The sequence below is a fragment of the Saccopteryx bilineata genome, chromosome 1, assembly GCF_036850765.1.
Source record: "Saccopteryx bilineata isolate mSacBil1 chromosome 1, mSacBil1_pri_phased_curated, whole genome shotgun sequence".
NCBI lineage: Eukaryota > Metazoa > Chordata > Mammalia > Chiroptera > Emballonuridae > Saccopteryx > Saccopteryx bilineata.
In genome coordinates, this window is record NC_089490.1 from 124,217,064 (window position 1) to 124,235,016 (window position 17,953).

Consider the following 17,953-nt stretch of genomic DNA (forward strand, 5'->3'; position numbering starts at 1 on the left):
ATCTCAAAGAAGTACAGGGGAGGAGGAGAGAGGACACCTGTAGGCATATCTGTCACTACAGAACGCTAAATATATTTCTCTGTTATTAACAAGTAATCAAGTTGAGAAACGAATGAAGGCTTGGTCCAGATATTTCACAGTCAAATGCAAAGCCCTGAGCATTTTTCAGGCAAATAAACTTTCTAAAGAAAACTGTACTTGCCAAATAAAACTTTTGTGGACATACCCACCAAATGGATGCAATACATGCTTAAGGCTCTCTTGTACGCTTCTGAGATCTCAGAATTCTCTTCTGCAGTTAATGATTTTGATGGCGTGGGAATCATCACATTACCAAAGCTTAACCGGAGCCCACACAATAATCACCCAACTGAATATTTTTGGAAGGAATCAAAGACAGTGATTGATGTCTCCAAAGAGAATATTAGTAGAGTTTCCTTTGTCTGCATAGCTTTCCACCCGAGCATCTGAGCCACATCCACTTTACTTAAACTTTACTTCCTGTCTGTTCCTTAATCAGACATGTATTTCCAGTTCACAATTCTCAGGTGTATTTCAACTGTACTAACACCATTCTCCAGTTAATTGGCTCTATATTTCTGAATCTAACTGTAGAAAGATGAGACTCTCATATTGTCTCACTTGAGTTCTTAAAAACAACATTGCATCAAAATAGTGAGTCTTAAAAACCACACTGCCATGAAAGCAGGAAATAAAATTTTTGCTAAAGGGAAAGCTTCTAAAGCACTGGAACTTTATTCAATATGGTTTTTATCAGATGAACTGTAAATAGGTCACATGATATAAACTGTATGTAGAATTAGTACGAAGAAATGAGGCAAGAACTTTCTTGAATCATCAAAAGATGACACAACAAAAAATTTCTGCACGAGAAATTAGTTATTTCACCTAGACTAAGGTGCACTTCTTGTTATTTTTAAATGTAACATTAAAAGAGTAAAACATTTTATGTCATTCATTTAGGTAATGTCAAAGATCATTCACATTTAGAAAACATTTTATGTTATAGCTATTATAAACGTTTTACTTTATTGGTGATTTATTAGATATTTCGATTATTTTCTATACCTCATACAAACTCTTTGAAATCCATATGCCTTGATGTGTTAAAATGATAAAAGGCCAACATATCTATAAAACAAGATGAGACCAGCTGAGTGTGTGCTCTGTTCCTCACATAAAAATCATTCCATATTATGTACATGGAATACATGTACATACACACACACACAAATATGCCTATGTATGAACATATGTGTGTGTTTGTCTGTCTGTATGCATATATTCTAAAGAGAATAAGAGAGACCAGGCATACAGTGAAATGTAAAAAAAATGAAATAAACATACTTTAGATCTACAATTAATAAATAAATGCTGATGTTTAATGCTTGAAATGGTGGTTGTAAATCATACTGTACTTGTACTTTTTAGGTAGACCAGAGTTATCTCTAGATTTTGTTTGCAGGTTGATTACTCAATTGTATTTATTTCACAAATATTGATTGATCATGTTTTATGTGCCAGGCAGTACACAGGGTGCAGTGTTGAACAAAGCTATCAGCTTCCCCGCTCTCTGGGTGCTTGCTGTCTAATGGCAGATATACACTCAGTCTTCTTCTTCTCTCTCTCTCTCTCTCTCTCTTTCTCTCTCTCTCACATGCACGGAGATACTAAGGAAAAGTATAGAATGCAGTGCAGTGGAAGTGTGCAGGATATATGACAATAATTCCATCCCCTGTGAAAAATAAGAATAGGTTTCATTACAGGGCCCTTTGGGCTGACAGTGAACTAGGAGCTTAATGAGGCACGGGCGTGATCGTGAGTGGAGTGGCAGAGGGAGCCGCAGCATTCTAGTCAGAGGGCACAGTGTTTGCAAAGACCTTGAGGTGAGAAAGGCATGGTGGTTATGATACAAAAAGCAAAAAAAAAAAAAAAAAAAATGCAAATGGAAAGAAATGAGGTCATAGAAATGGCCAGAGCAGGAAACTTTAAGCCTTGCCACGTTGGGTGTCAATTCTAAGTGCAGTGGGAACCGTTGAAGGGTTCTTTAGTGGAGAGAGAGAATCAGATTTGCATTTTCCAAAAGTCACTGGATAAAATGAGGAAAATAGAACATAGAAATAATTGCATCAAATCACCATTATGTGGCAACAATGTCAGTACTGCCAAAAGATGCTAGTAACTCATACTGGAATTACAGTGGTGGATATGACCAGTGGACATTAGGAAAAGGTAGTCATTGGATGTTGGGGATGTTATGGTGTGCCACTAAGGTCCCCTTTCAGGAGCCAGGCAGTCATTTCTCCAGCCCAATGTAGAAGCTCACAATTGCAGAGAGCTCACAAATGAGTCACTTCTAGAAAATGGAAATTGCTCTTTGCTGAAGAAATTACCTTCTCCAAGGTAATATCCTCCCTGGCAGTAGCCTATTTCCAATGTCTCCATGTGAGGGGGAGGGCGGGGTGGTACAGTGGTCAGCCTGCTTACCTCTATCGGGGATAACGAAGGGCTTACCTAGAGATCACCGCGGGCCTCTGTCTAGTCTTGCTTGCCTCGCCCCTACCGATGTTCTCGAGAGCCCTCTTCCATAAACTGCCTGCAGATAATCTCCTTCTCAGTCTTTTTCTAGGGAGTTCAGCCTAAGACAACAAACAAGGAGCTTTCTGATTGCCTGCTTGTTTTAAATCACTGTGTAAATTATTCCACGCTCATTAATTAATACACCGCTGTAAAAGATAGTGTTATTGAATGGATATTTTAAGATTATCTTAGATCTGGTATTAGATTGAACCAAATAAATTAAGTGCAGCTCAACAGGGCAATATTTCAGCAAAGCTTTGGCAACCTATTCACTACCCAGGAAATTAAAATCCAAGCAAGAGACTAGCCTGACCCAGTTAATCCACCTACAGATGTTTTTGTTCATCAGTTTCCCACTAACACTTGTAAACACATCCATTAAAACATCTGGGAGCTAAAGCTGGTGAACAAGTATCTGACTCTGGTGTGAACCAGTAGACACTAAATGGGCTTGTCTGATCTACACAACAGAGTGTTCAACCCAGCGATTTGAGCACATCCTTTCCGCTTCATTGGTCACCAATGGATTTTCTGTTAAGTTCAATTGAGTCCGGCACTCTTTTTAGCCTTTTTCTTTTGAGGAAAAAGCTGATGCTGTTTAAATGTCTCACTAAAAAGCAGAGCCCTTTGAATGAGAACCTCAAAAAAACACTATATCAAGAGCACACCTTTTAATACAGAGCTGCACACTCCCTTATTGTAAGCCCAGCATGGGAAGCCTAATAGTCAGGAGGAGCTTTTGTGAGTTCATCTTTACGAAGTACACACCCCACTGAGGCAGCTGAATCTGGAGAAAAGACTCAGCAAGAACATTGAGCCAATGTATAAATTTAGTGTGCTCAGTGGTTCTAGCTCTCCCAGCCATTTGGGCAACCAAAGATTATTTTGCAGTTTTTGGTTCTTAGGCCCTACTAATCCAGGAAAAAAAAAAAAAACAGTCTTAGAGAAATGTCATAATATAAAAATTCTTAGGTTACAAGGTAACTTTAAAAGGCAATTGGTAATCTACTTACAATAGACTTTTAGTTTGATGAGGTAAGGGGAGTAAAAGCACTTTATTAATAATAACAAAAAGAAAATCAAATGTCATGTCTTATTGATTTCACTTTTAGGACCACAGTTTTATTTTAAAAATCTATGTGGAAACATGCCTATCAATTGACTGTTTGTTCTCAGACTGTACTAAACCTTGCCTTGCTCTAGATCACGGGGGATGGTGGTGGTAGTGGTGGTGGGGTTGATCTCATACATATTTGTCCAGGATCTATTGCTAACAAGCATAAAGTCAGATTCTTGCAATAAGAGAAACTAGCAGAATAAAATAAGTGAGAAGAAAGAGAATCTGCCTTTCTCTGCTTCAGAAACTGTTTCTACCACTAGTTCTCAGAAGACAGCCCCTCCCTGTGTGGGCAGCTGCCACTCTGGGTCCAGCTCCCACTGGGCAGACTTGGCTCCTGATTTCTCGTAATGCTGCCCACCCCCCGTGGTTCCTCCTGCTCTAACAGTAGTAGTTGCTTCCTGTTATTTATAATCTCCATCTTAAATCATTCCTGGTATTAAATTCTTTCTGTAGAGCTATCGGGCATAAGCTTTGTTTTCCAAACTGGTCATCAATAGATACACAGACAATCCAAAAGTACTTTAAAAACAGGTCTTAATTTGCCTAACCAGCAGGCAGTAGCACAGTGGATAGAGCATCGGCCTGGGACGCTAAAGACCCAGGTTCGAAACCCAGAGGTTGCCGGCTTGAGCATGGGCTCATTCAGCTTGTGTGTGGGATCACAGACATGACTCCATGGTTGCTGGCTTGAAGCCTAAAGTTGCTGGCTTGAGCCCAGGGTCTCTGGCTTCAGCAAGGGATCATTGACTCAGCTGGAGCCCCCTGTCAAGGCACATATGAGAAACAGTCAATGAACAACTCAGGTGCTGCAACAAAGAATTGATGTTTCTCATCTTTTCTCCCTTCCTGTCTGTCTGGCCCTGTCTGTCCATCTCTCTTTCTCTCTCACTTAAAAAAAAAAAAGTCCTAATTTACTGACACACATTGTTCTAAGATTAAAAAAAAAAAATTTCCGCCCAGAATTTATAGTACTAAGTGATAAAAAAAAAGCCTTCTTATATGACTCTTAGCCTTATCACTTTCCCCTACTCCTACATGTCCCTCTAGCCACATTAAACTCATTTACCATGTGTGTTGTTCACCTAATACCTAATTAACATCATTTAGGCCTGTTGCTTGGAATGCCCATACCCACCTTTTTAAACTAGTATGTCAATTTGTTCTTCATAGCAAGTTTAATAGACATCTCCTCTCGTGTCACAAAGAAACTATAGGAAAGTAAGGGGTTAACAGTATGACTCTAAAGTGTGATGTGAAATGCTTGCCTGGCCAATAGCTTGTGGAAGGTCCAAAACTGGCTTCTTACTCACCATCTTGTCTTCTGCTACTGCCTATGATAGGTATGTCTGCATCATTTCTCTACTTGTTCTTCTCTTTACAATAATGCCCTCTCCCATAAAATCTTTGAATTAGTCATGGTAACATAAGGAAAGACATTGAGGGTAGACCAGCTTGCTCCTTGGTTCTTAACTTTCCCTTGCCCCAGCTTATTACCTTTTCTATTTGAACTGTAGTCCCTTAGAGAAAGACCTAATCAGGTCACCAATGATATTAAATCAACACATATGATAGACAGATAGATAGGCAGACAGACACAGAGAAAGAATGTATATCTCTATGCAGAGCTGGGATATAGTGTTATAAAATTTGTTCCACATCTTTAATCTGCTCTCAACTTCACTGTTAGCAGATTTCATGTTATTCACAGCTATGTCCCCAATTCGAAGGATAGTATAGACACATAAAACAAACATAACAAGTAATTAAATGTATATTCCTGCCAAAAACAAGCTCCTGTGGTTGAGTCATAGGTAAGAAGCTGGAGGGGCGTCTCTGAGAAGAAGGATCCCAAGCAGAAATGGGCAATGGAGAAAGGGAGGTACCTGGTGGGGACCGGGGAAGCCAATTGTGGCCAGAAATCCAACTAAGTTGCATAAATTCTTAACCTGAGGATTTGTTGGCACAAAGGCTTTTAGTACTACTTTGTAACTTTGGAGGATTTAAGAATTTAGGCACTTGAGACTAAGTTGTTTTGCTCTTTAAAGAAATGAAAATCCCCTAAAACACAAATCATACCTTAAAAATCTCTTTGATGTTCCTTACCCTTTCCACTGTATGCTCTCTTGGCTACTTGATCAGCTTGTGACTTGGTATTTGATACAAACAGGGGTAATGTGGGGAGCAGTTCCGACACCAACAAGGACTGCTGTTCTCTTTGAATAACTGGGCCAAGTTCCCAAACTTGAGATGAGTACAGATGACCACTGCCATGCCATTTAACATGACAACACAGAACCAGCAAGACCATCTGAGAGCCAGCTAAAGAGTCTTGACCTTCTTCAAACATTCTAATGGCTCTATAGTTCTCATCACTTGCAATGTTTCTATACTGCCCATTCTGTGCGGAATTTGCCAACTGAAAAGGATGTGCTTGGGTGGTCTTTTTTTAGAGCACACCAATGTGCTCTGAACAACTGAAAAATATTTTTGACATAGGTCAAAAAGGCTTCGGGTGGAAATACAAAGCAAAGGCTTGTACTTTAAAAGCAAAACTAGGAGGATGTTGATTTTGCACCCAATCATACAACGTGTTATTGAAAATGCACTCTTATCAGAGAATGGAACCATCTGCATTCAGTTACACTTAGAAAGAGAAAACCTGGGCTGCTTATAAAGCCCATCAAACTTATACAAAAGAATGTGTACACATACCATATTCTGCTATAAAAGACTTTTAATGATTAAAGAAACTGTTATTTACTCAATCTGATCACATGCTGATGAGCAAAAAAAGGCTCTTCTATTTCAATATGCTGCGATCCTGTAAAGCCTTGCTTCTCACCCGGGAGTTTTGGTCAAGCTCCCGAGGGAGTGTGGGGGTGCGCTGGCCAACAGAACACCTGGTGACACAGGCCATAACCGCCTGGTCTATCGGAGGCGGGGGAAAAAACTAAGTAATTTAAACGTAATTCAAACATTATTTTATTTTAGCATGAACACAGCTTTTCTGTGGGGCAGGATGTAAAATTCACAGCTGTTTTATTATAAATACTAAAATATCGCAAAACTTGAACATTCCAAGGCTTCAGGTGACCACATCCTCAGAGCCAGCCTCTGACTACTCGAACTCCAAGTCCTAGCTCTGGTCCTGAGTGCTGAGCCCTCCCCAGGGAGCCCAGCCCACCCGCGCCTTCTGCCTTCTTCTTGGCTGGTTCTCCACCGTTCAGACACCCAAGAAGTGCTTTCTTGCTCTATTATATTATGTTGGATCTTCCAAACTATTAAATATCTCACTGAGGACAGGGTCATGGTCATTATATCCCTTTCCTTGTTATCGATTATATGAATTATTGCCAGAAGGCTTTTTAATAGTAAGACTATGACTATTAATACACCAAATTAAAATGCACACAATTACATAATATTAATAATTCTAAAAAAATGAGGAAATTATTACTGCACTTAACCTTTCATTCTAGGATCAAAAACTACTTTAAAAACATTAAATATTTCCATCCCCATTATTTCATTTGAACCACTTAAATTCTAAAATTGCACATGAATAAACTACAAAGTTCATCCCTACTTCACTGAAGGCGTTAATAGTATTGTCATGAAGAAGAACGGATAACCCTCAGGTGCTCTGGCTGCTCAAGGGGCCTGTTCACATTAGCTGAACACTTCTTCTGTTGTTCTTTAAGTTCATCTATTGCTTTGGCTCTACTATTGTGTATAGAGCAAATGAGGCAGCCCAGGAAGATGTCCCTCTCATTTCATTCCAGAAACTACTCATACTGCCCTGTCTCAGAGTTTGATTATCTATTCCAAACTCACTTATACTTCATCAGCTTTAAGTTTCAGCTGAGATATCATCTCATTATGAATATATATTCTGCTTTCCTTCGAAGTCAGACTTTAAATCTTCCAGATTCAGGACCTTCTATTGAAATGCTGGGGATTTCTTATAATGTGAGACAAATGTCAGGTGAGAAAGGTCTGAGAACTTTCAGAACTCCTGTGCTGTTTTGAACCTTGAGTAGTACAGAACTCAAAATTTCTAGATACATTTGAAGTAGGAAAAATATATATATTTATATATATATAGATGATTCAGAATATAGCATAAAAGGATTATTCTATTAAAGTGAGTATATTTTCAAAAATAATATCTTAAACTAGTGGTTCTCAAAGTGTGTGCCAGGGTGCACTGGTGTGCCCTAGGTTTCCAAGTGCGTCCTATGGTATTTCAGAAATATGTGTCTGTTGAGGACCAAAAAACCAACAGGGTTCTTGGAATTCAGATTTTGGGGGGACAGAGGTATGGGGAATTGAATGTAGTCTGCCCAACCCCCCACCTCACTTGCCTAATTAGGTTGCAAAAGGCTGTTAAACTGTGGTGCTGGATTGTTTGGAGGAGTGCTTTGTTTGTTCTTGCCAGCAGCAATTACAGGGCCCTCCCGACCCCGTATTTTCTTAATTCCGCACCATTCCCACTCAAGACCTGGAATTACTAGCTGCACTGATTTGTGGCATGTGCCCAGATATGAAAATAAATATGGTTACTCTATTATACCATTTCATTATGGAAATACCGCTCTTTTTTGTTAACACATCATTATTATATTTATTATTAACACATCATTATATTATTTGTAGATAAATACACCCAAATAAAATGGATAGCTTTCTCAAAAAGAAGCATGATATTGAAGAATCCGATTCTGGAAGTGAGCAAAAGTTAAGTGTAAATAAAATAGGACTTGAAGGCTGACAGGCAGAATTTAATTTATAGCATTTTCCATCACTTAACCCTGAACTACATAATTGGATTAGAAACCCATTCATGGAAGCTTCAAGTGATTTTGGTTTAACATTAACAGAAGAAGAAGAACTGGCAGCTATATCCACTGATCGTAGATTGATGATTAAACATAAGGATTGTCTCTTGAAGCCTTTTGGATTTCTATGAAAGAAAAATATGTGGCAGTGATGTCAGAGAAACAGCGCCGTAAGGAGCGATACTGATAAATCTCCCCAAAATTTCAACAAGTTCTTCAACCAGAGACAGAAAAATCTATCCTTGGAGCGTCTAGAAGTTCCACACTGAACATAAAGGTATGATCGAGCGAAAAATTGACTGAATATATAATCAACCCTGAAGGAAATAGGACGGAGAAAGGAACACTCTGCCTTCCTCATTAACCTAAACAAGGGCTGCTTTCACTTGGAACTGAGAGTATAGGAACTAAGGCGGGCAAAGGGTCGGTGAATAGAGCCAGGCTGCGGAAAAAACATCAGAGCCAGGCTATGGCATGGAGATACAAGCCGAGGAAAGACTGTGCTTGTGGCAACCCAGTCAACACAAGCTAATGCTCGCGCCAAACCCAGACAAAGAAAGGCAAGTGCAGCAGCCATTAGCCCCGATATCCTGGTCGGCGAGCATGGATAGAGTGAGAGAGGTTCCTCCTAGCACCCCGGGAGTGGGCGCCCATGTTACCGGACAAAGGGCAGAGTCAGAGGCCTTTGTGTGGGCCAAGACCAGAGTTTCAGGGTCACCCTTGCACCCTGAACAGCGGTGCGCGGGGAGTGCGCAAAAGTGAACTTTCCTACACTCGAACTTCTCCGGGTGGGCGGGGTGCCTCACCTGGGATGAGTGGTGGCTGCCCTAATACCCAGGTCAGCGAGTGCGGATAGTGTGAGAGAGGTTCCTCCTAACGCCTCAGGAGTGGGTGCCCTTGTTCCCGAACAGAAGGGCAGAGTCAGAGGCCTTTGCATGAGCTGTAATCAGAGTCTTGGTGCCGCCCTTGCATCCTGAAGAGCGGCGCACGGGAAGTGCACAAAGCGAAATTCCCTACTCTCGAACTTCTCCAGGCAGGTGAGATGCCTCACCTAGCCATACAAGCTAACAGGCCCAGGAAGGATTAGCTTAACCCACAGTCTGCTCACCTCCAAACTGACCTATGTGACCCTAACTGACAAGATCTCTCTCAGGTCAGTGATCTAAGACAAGAGGCGTGATATTTTTTAGTGCCTTTTGCTATGCTATGCACATAGGGGTGGGGGCAACTTCTGATTGGCAGAGCTTGCATACTCAGGGCTATATGTTAAAAAGAGGGATTTGGTGGCTTGTAAGTCCTTCTGCTTTGCAAACTGTGACTAGGGCATCTTCTACCCAGCCAAAACAGGTTACAAAGTGCCAAAAGTCTGGGGAAAGTGGTCCCACAGAGTGCTGAGGCATTCTGGACATGCCTAGAGGCACATAGAAAGGTACCTTGAAAACAATTGGCTCCGAGCCCTGCCTGATTATGTAGCTGCTCTGACTGATAGAGCCTTACCCAGAACCCTGTGCTGAGTGGGGATACAGTGGAAATTTGCCAGCTCTTTGAGCCTCTTACTTTCCAGGCAGAGGCAGCAGCAACCCCATAGCTGGATCATCAGGCTGCTAATTCAGAAAGGAAAGACTAGGAGAGAGGCTCCAGGAAAACAGACTCTCTCATTGTCGGAGCCTGCAAATGCTAATGAGCCTCGACTGCCAACGAGACTGAAGCCTAATACATGACATCACCATAGAGACTTATCAACTGCAAACCTCTACCTAGGCATGCCACAGGGGCAGAATCTGGGGTACAAAGTCACCGACCAGGAAGAGGGAGAGAGAAGAAAAAGCAAGAAGATAAACTCTCAAAATCAAGAAAAATCCACAGACTTTATAACCTTTTTGATTTTATTTTATTTGTTCATTTGTTCCTTTCATCTTCTTGTCTTATTTTCTTCTTCTTCCAATTCTGTCATTTAATTCTCTGCCCATCTTACTCTTTCCTCTTCTTGAACTATACTACCCATAAGTGTTACATCTCCCATTTTCTTTTCTTTCTTCCTCCTTTCTCTCTATGAGGGTTGCACTCCAAAACCTTAACTCTCTCTCTCTCTCACTTTTTTCTTTTTTCTTTTTTCTATTTATGTTTTTTCCTCTTTCTTTTTTTCTCCCTCTATATTAGTTTCTTCTTTTCTCCTTTAATTTTCCTCTCATTCAATACTCAATCATGAACAAATTATTTTATTTGGGACTCAAATTTTTCTTTGTGGAACTTTGGGTGCTTTTTACTTCACTTTTTTAACTCATAAGCAGTGCTCCCAACCCTGGCTCTCGATTTAATCTAGTTTTTACTCCACTAAAAACAATAGTAATTTTTAATTTTTTTCCCTTTTTCCTGTTTCCCTCTTATCCCTCTCATTATCTCTCTTAGTCAACCATCACTTAAAAGCAAATCATTTTATTCTTGACCCAAATTTTTTCCTTTTTTGCATTTTGTGGGTCCATACTCCCTTTTTTTGCTCCCTTATCACTTCTCTGCAACTCAGGCCCTACATTATAGGTAGTTTTTGTTCTATTTAGTACAATATAATTCACAGTTCATCACAATTTTATCTCAAGAAAGAGGGGAGAGGAGAAGAGAGGGGGAAAAAAAGGAAAATAATAATTTTTTTATTTTTATTCTTTATTAATTCTCATTAGTACTATCAACAAAACCACCCTCAGGTGCCATTAAAAAAAGGAAATCAAATATTATGGATACAAAAGACAGAGAGGTAGCACAGATAGATGAGGAAAAATCTATGGAGAAAACATTTAATATATTGGAAACCTTGGAGCTAAATGACAGAGAATTTGAAATATAAATCCTAAAAATACTCAAAGATATACAAGAAAACACAGAAAGGCAATTTAGGGAGCTAAGAAAACAACTCAATGAACACAAAGAATATATTACCAAGGAAATCGAAACTATAAAAACAAATCAAACAAAGATGAAAAACTTAATTCATGAACTGAAAAATGAGGTAACAAGCTTAGCTAATAAAACAGGCCAGATAGAAGGTAGGATTAATGAAATAGAAGAAAAGCAACTTGAGGCACAACAGAGAGAAGAAGAAAGAGACTCAAAAATTTAAAAAAATGAGAAAGCCTTACAGGAATTGTCTGACTACATCAAAAAGAATAACATAAGAATAACAAGTATATCAGAGGGAGAAGAGAGACAAAATGGAATGGAGAACATATTCAAACAAATAATAGACGAGAACTTTCCAAGTCTGTGGAAAGAACTAAAGCCTCAAATTCAAGAAGCAAACGGAACACCGAGTTTTCTGAATCCAAACAAACCTATTACAAGGCACACCATAATGAAATTGGTAAAAACCAACGACAAAGAAAAAATTCTCAAGGCAGCCAGGGAAAAGGAGAATACAACATATAAAGGAAGGCTTATTAGATTATCATCAGATTTCTCAACAGAAACTCTACAAGCTAGAAGAGAGTGGACCCCAATATTTAAAGTCCTGAAAGAAAGGAACTTTCAGCCAAGAATACTATACCCATCAAAGCTATCCTTCAAATACGAAGGAGAAATAAAAACATTCACAGATACAGAAAAGATGAGGGAATTTATTATCAGAAAACCCCCACTCCAGGAATTACTAAAGGGGCTTTTCAACCAGATACAAAGAACAAAATAAAACAAAACCACAAGTAAAAGCTCCACCAAGAATACAATAAAATCAAATTTAAACTGTGACAACAAAAACAAAAAAATGGGGGAGAGGACGGAGATTAACAGTAACAAAGAACGATGGAGTGCAGAAGTACTCACAAGATAGTGAACTCAGTGAACAGGGTAGGAACGCTTTTCATTACTTAATGGTAACTACTCTTGAAAAAACCACCACAGAAGCACATGACTTAAAAAAGATAGCAATAGAGGAAAGAAGTATGGAATACAACCAAAAAAACCCAAAAGATAGAAATACAAAAGAGAAGAATCAAACAAGACAAAACTAACAAAAAGCAATGTATAAAATGGCAATAGGGAACTCACAAGTATCAATAATTACACTAAATGTAAACGGATTAAACTCACCAATAAAAAGACACAGAGTAGCCCTGGCCGGTTGGCTCAGCGGTAGAGCGTCGGCCTGGCATGCGAGGGACCTGGGTTCGATTCCCGGCCAGGGCACATAGGAGAAGTGCCTATTTGCTTCTCCACCCCCACCCCCTCCTTCCTCTCTGTCTCTCTCTTCCCCTCCTGCAGCCAAGGCTCCATTGGAGCAAAGATGGCCCGGACGCTGGGGATGGCTCCTTGGCCTCTGCCCCAGGCACTAGAGTGGCTCTGGTCGCGGCAGAGCGACGCCCCGGAGGGGCAGAGCATCGCCCTTTGGTGGGCAGAGCGTCACCCTTGGTGGGTGTGCCGGGTGGATCCCGGTCGGGCGCATGCGGGAGTCTGTCTGACTGTCTCTCCCCGTTTCCAGCTTCAGAAAAGTACAAAAAGAAAGGAAAAAAAAAAAAAAAGACACAGAGTAGCAGAATGAATTAAAAAAAATCCAACTGTATGCTGCCTACAAGAAACACATCTAAGCAATAAGTATAAAAACAAATTCAAAGTGAAAGGCTGTAAAACAATACTCCAAGCAAATAATATCCCAAAAAAAAAAAGCAGGCATAGCAATACTCATATCTAATAATACTGACTACAAGACAGCAAAAGTACTCAGAGACAAAAATGGTCATTTTATAATGATTAAGGGGACACTGAATCAAGAAGACATAACAATTCTTAATATATATATGCACCAAACCAACAAGCACCAAAATATATGACAACTACTTATTGACCTTAAAACAAAATCTGACAAAAATACAATCATACTTGGAGACCTCAATACACCGTTGACGGCTCTAGATTGGTCATCCAAACAGAGAATCAATAAAGATATATTGGCCTTAAACAAAACACTAAAGCACCTGGATATGATAGACATCTACAGGACACTTCATCCCAAAGTGACTGAGTATACATTTTTCTCCAGTGTACATGGATCATTCTCAAGAATTGACCATATGTTGGGCCACAAAAATAAAATCAGCAAATTCAGAAAAATCAAAGTTGTTCCAAGCATATTTTCTGATCATAAAGCTTTGAAACTAGAATTCAACTGCAAAAAAGAGGGAAAAGAACCCACAAAATGTGGAAACTAAACAACATACTTTTAAAATATGAATGGGTCGAAGAAGAAATAAGCACAGAGATAAAAAGATATATACAGACAAATGAAAATGACAATATGACATATCAGAATCTATGGGATGCAGCAAAATCAGTGATAAGAAGGAAGTTCATATCACTTCAGGCCTATATGAACAAACAAGAGAGTGCCCAAGTAAACCACTTAACTTCACACCTTAAGGAACTAGAAAAAGAAGAACAAAGACAACCCAAAACCAGCCGAAGAAAGGAGATAATAAAAATCAGAGCAGAAATAAATAAAATAGAGAACAGAAAAGCTATAGAAAAAATTAATAGAACAAGGAGCTGGTTCTTTGAAAAGATCAACAAAATTGACAAACCCTTGGCAAGACTTACCAAGGAAAAAAGAGAAAGGACTCATAAACAAAATCCAAAATGAAAGAGGAGAAATCACCACAGATATCATAGATATACAAAGAATTATTGAAGAATAATAAGAAAAACTATATGCCACTAAATTCAATAATCTAGAAGAAATGGATAAATTCCTAGAACAATACAATCTTCCTAGACTGAGTCAAGAAGAAGCAGAAAGCCAAAACAGATGAATTACCAGAGAAGAAATAGAAAAAACTATTAAAAACCTCTCAAAAAATAAAAGTCCAGGCCCAGACGGTTATACTAGTGAATTCTATTAAACATTCAAAGAAGACTTGGTTCCTATTCTACTAAAGTCTTCTGAAAAATTGAAGAAGAAATAATACTTCCAAACACATTTTATGAGGCCAACATAACCCTCATACAGAAACCTGGCAAGGATGGCACAAAAAAAGAAAACTACAGACCAATATCTCTAATGAATACAGATGCTAAAATACTAAACAAAATACTAGCAAATCAAATACAATAACATATTTAAAAAATAATACATCATGATCAAGTGAGATTCATCCCAGAATCTCAAGGATGATTCAACATACGTAAAACGGTTAACGTAATACATCATATCCACAAAACAAAGAACAAAAACCACATGATCTTATCAATAGATGCAGAAAAGGCATTCGATAAAATACAACACAATTTTATGTTTAAGACACTCATCAAAATGGGTATAGAAGGAAAATATCTCAACATGATAAAGGCCATATATGATAAACCATCAGCTAACATCATATTAAATGGCAAAAAACTGAAGGCTTTCCCCTTTAAATCAGGAACAAGACAGGGTTGTCCACTCTCTCCACTCTTATTTAATGTGGTGTTAGACGTTCTAGCCAGAGCAATCAGACAAGACAAAGAAATAAAAGGCATCCATATCGGAAAAGAAGAAGTAAAGGTATCACTTTTTGCAGATGAGATGATCCTATACATCGAAAATCCCAAAGAATCTACAAAAAGACTATTAGAAACAATAAGCCAATACAGTAAGGTCTCAGAATACAAAATTAACATGCAAAAGTTCATAGCCTTTCTATATTCCAATAATGAAAATTTAGAGAACAAATTCAAAAAAATAATTCCCTTCATGATTGCAACAAAAAAAAATAAAATACCTAGGAATAAACATAACAAAGAATGTAAAGGACCTATATAATGAAAACTACAAAGCATTATTAAGGGAAATCGAAAAAGATACAATGAGATGAAAGAATATTCCTTGTTCTTGGATAGGAAGAATAAATATAATCAAAATGGCCATATTATCCAAAGCAATATACAAATTTAATGCAATTTCCATCAAAATTCTAATGACATTTTTTAAAGAAATGGAACAAAAATCATCAGATTTATATGGAACTATAAAAACCCCCGAATAGGTCCTGGCCAGTTGGCTCAGTGGTAGAGCGTTGGCCTGGCGTGCAGGAATCCTGGGTTCAATTCCCGGCCAGGGCACACAGGAGAAGCACCCATCTGCTTCTCTACCCCTACTCCTCTCTTTCCTCTCTCTCTCTTTCCCTTTTGTAGCCAAGGCTCCATTGGAGCAAAATTGGCCGGGCACTAAGGATGGCTCCATGGCCTCTGCCTCAGGTGCTAGAATGGCTCTGGTTGCAACAGAATGATGCCCCAGATGGGTGGAGCATCGTCCCCTGGTGGGCATGTGGGTTGATCCCTGTTGGGCGCATGTGGAAGTCTGTCTGACTGCCTCCCCATTTTCAACTTCAGAAAAATACAAAAAATAAAACAAACAAAAAAACCCCCAAATAGCCAAAGCAATCCTAAAGAAAAAGAATGAAGCTGGGGCATTACAATACCTGACTTCAAAATATATTATAGAGCCACAACAATTAAAACAGCATGGTATTGGCAGAAAAATAGACACTCAGACCAATGGAACAGAATAGAAAGTCCAGAAATAAAACTACATATATATGGTCAAATAATTTTTGATAACGGGGCCAACAACACACAATGGAGAAAAGAAAGCCTCTTCAACAAATGATGCTGGGAAAATTGGAAAGCTACATGGAAAAGAATGAAATTCGACTACAGTTTGCCCCCTTGTACTAAAATTAATTCAAAATGGATCAAAGACCTAAATATAAGACCTGAAACAATAAAGTATATAGAAGAAAACATAGGTTCTAAACTCATGGACCTTGGTTTTAAAGAGCATTTTATGAATTTGACTCCAAAGGCAAGGGAAGTGAAGACAAAGATAAATGAATGGGACTACATCAGACTAAGAAGTTTTTGCTCAGCAAGAGAAACTGACAACAAAACAAACATACAGCCAACTAAATGGGAAATGATATTTTCAAACAACAGCTCAGATAAGGGCCTAATATCCAAAATATACAAAGAACTCATAAAACTCAACAACAAACAAACAATCCAATAAAAAAATGAGAAGAGGACGTGAACAGACACTTTTCTCAGGAAGAAATAAAAATGGCCAACAGATATATGAAAAGCTACTCATCTTCATTAGTTATTAGAGAAATGCAAATCAAAACTGCAATGAGATACCACCTCACACCTGTTAGATTAAGTATTATTAACAAGACAGGTAATAGCAAATGTTGGAGAGGCTGTGGAGAAAAAGGAACCCTCATTCACTGTTGGTGGGAATGTAAAGTAATGCAACCATTATGGAAGAAAGTATGGTGGTTCTTCAAAAAACTGAAAATAGAACTACCGTATGACCGAGCAATCCCTCTACTGCGTATATACCCCCAAAACTCAGATACATTGATACGTAAAGACACGTGCAGCCCCATGTTCATTGCAGCATTATTCACAGTGACCAAGACATGGAAACAACCAAAAAGCCCTTCAATAGATGACTGGATAGAGAAGATGTGGTACATATACTCTATGGAATACTACTCAGCCATAAGAAATGATGACATTGGATCATTCACAACAAAATGGTGGGATCTTGATAATATTATATGGAGTGAAATAAGTAAATCAGAAAAAAACAAGAACTGCATTATTCCATATGTAGGTGGGACACAATAACGAGACTAAGAGACATGGAAAAGAGTGTGGTGGTTAGCGGGGGAGGGAGGGAGGGGGAGGGGCACAATGGAAACTAGACAGAAGGTGACAGAGGACAATCTGACTTTGGGTGATGGGTATGCAACATAACTGAATGACAAGATAACCTGGACATGTTTTCTTTGAATATATGTACCCTGATTTATTGATGCCACCCCATTAAAATTAATAAAATTAAAAAAAAAGAATATGTAGCAATATCTAAAAAAGCTTTGAACATTTTACTACAATTTTCAACATCCTATTTATGTAAATTAGGATTTTCTACCCTCACCACAATTAAGAGTAAAAAGAGAGGAATTCTTCAATGTATTGATGAGGAAATGAGAGTTTGCCTTTCAAATATATGCCCAAACATTGAAGAAATCGCTAGGACACATCAAGCTCATGTTTCTCATAAACAAAAAATGAAAATACTTAGCACATTTGTGCCGGGACTTGCTGAATTTACTAAATCTTACTAAGAATGTATTTATATATATAAAAAGATACATATATAACATTTTGTCATTTTTTAACTCCTCTTTTTTACAAATTCTCAAAAATATAACTAAAAAAATGTAACATAAAAATACTTTTAATGTCAGAATAAATTTAATTTTGTTGTATTTATTTTACCACAGAAACATGCTTGAACTTTATATTTTTTTCTTTAATATTTGATTTATTATAACATATTTCTCAGAAATTTGTATATAGTGCACCT

The 17,953-nt window shown here is 38.4% G+C and overlaps 1 protein-coding gene across 5 annotated transcripts in view; it reads right to left on the reverse strand.

Moving 5' to 3' along the window:
- Window positions 1-17,953, reverse strand: part of SOX5 (SRY-box transcription factor 5) — a 1,095,444-nt gene that overhangs the window by 857,975 nt on the left and 219,516 nt on the right. Inside the window, exon 4 of one of the 5 annotated variants that reach the window (XM_066264758.1) lies at window positions 2,536-2,660. The exons of the other annotated variants lie outside the window; for them this stretch is intronic. The gene's annotated coding sequence lies outside the window, so the exon portion shown is untranslated. The remainder of the gene's footprint in view (window positions 1-2,535; window positions 2,661-17,953) is intronic. 5 annotated transcript variants of the gene reach the window in all.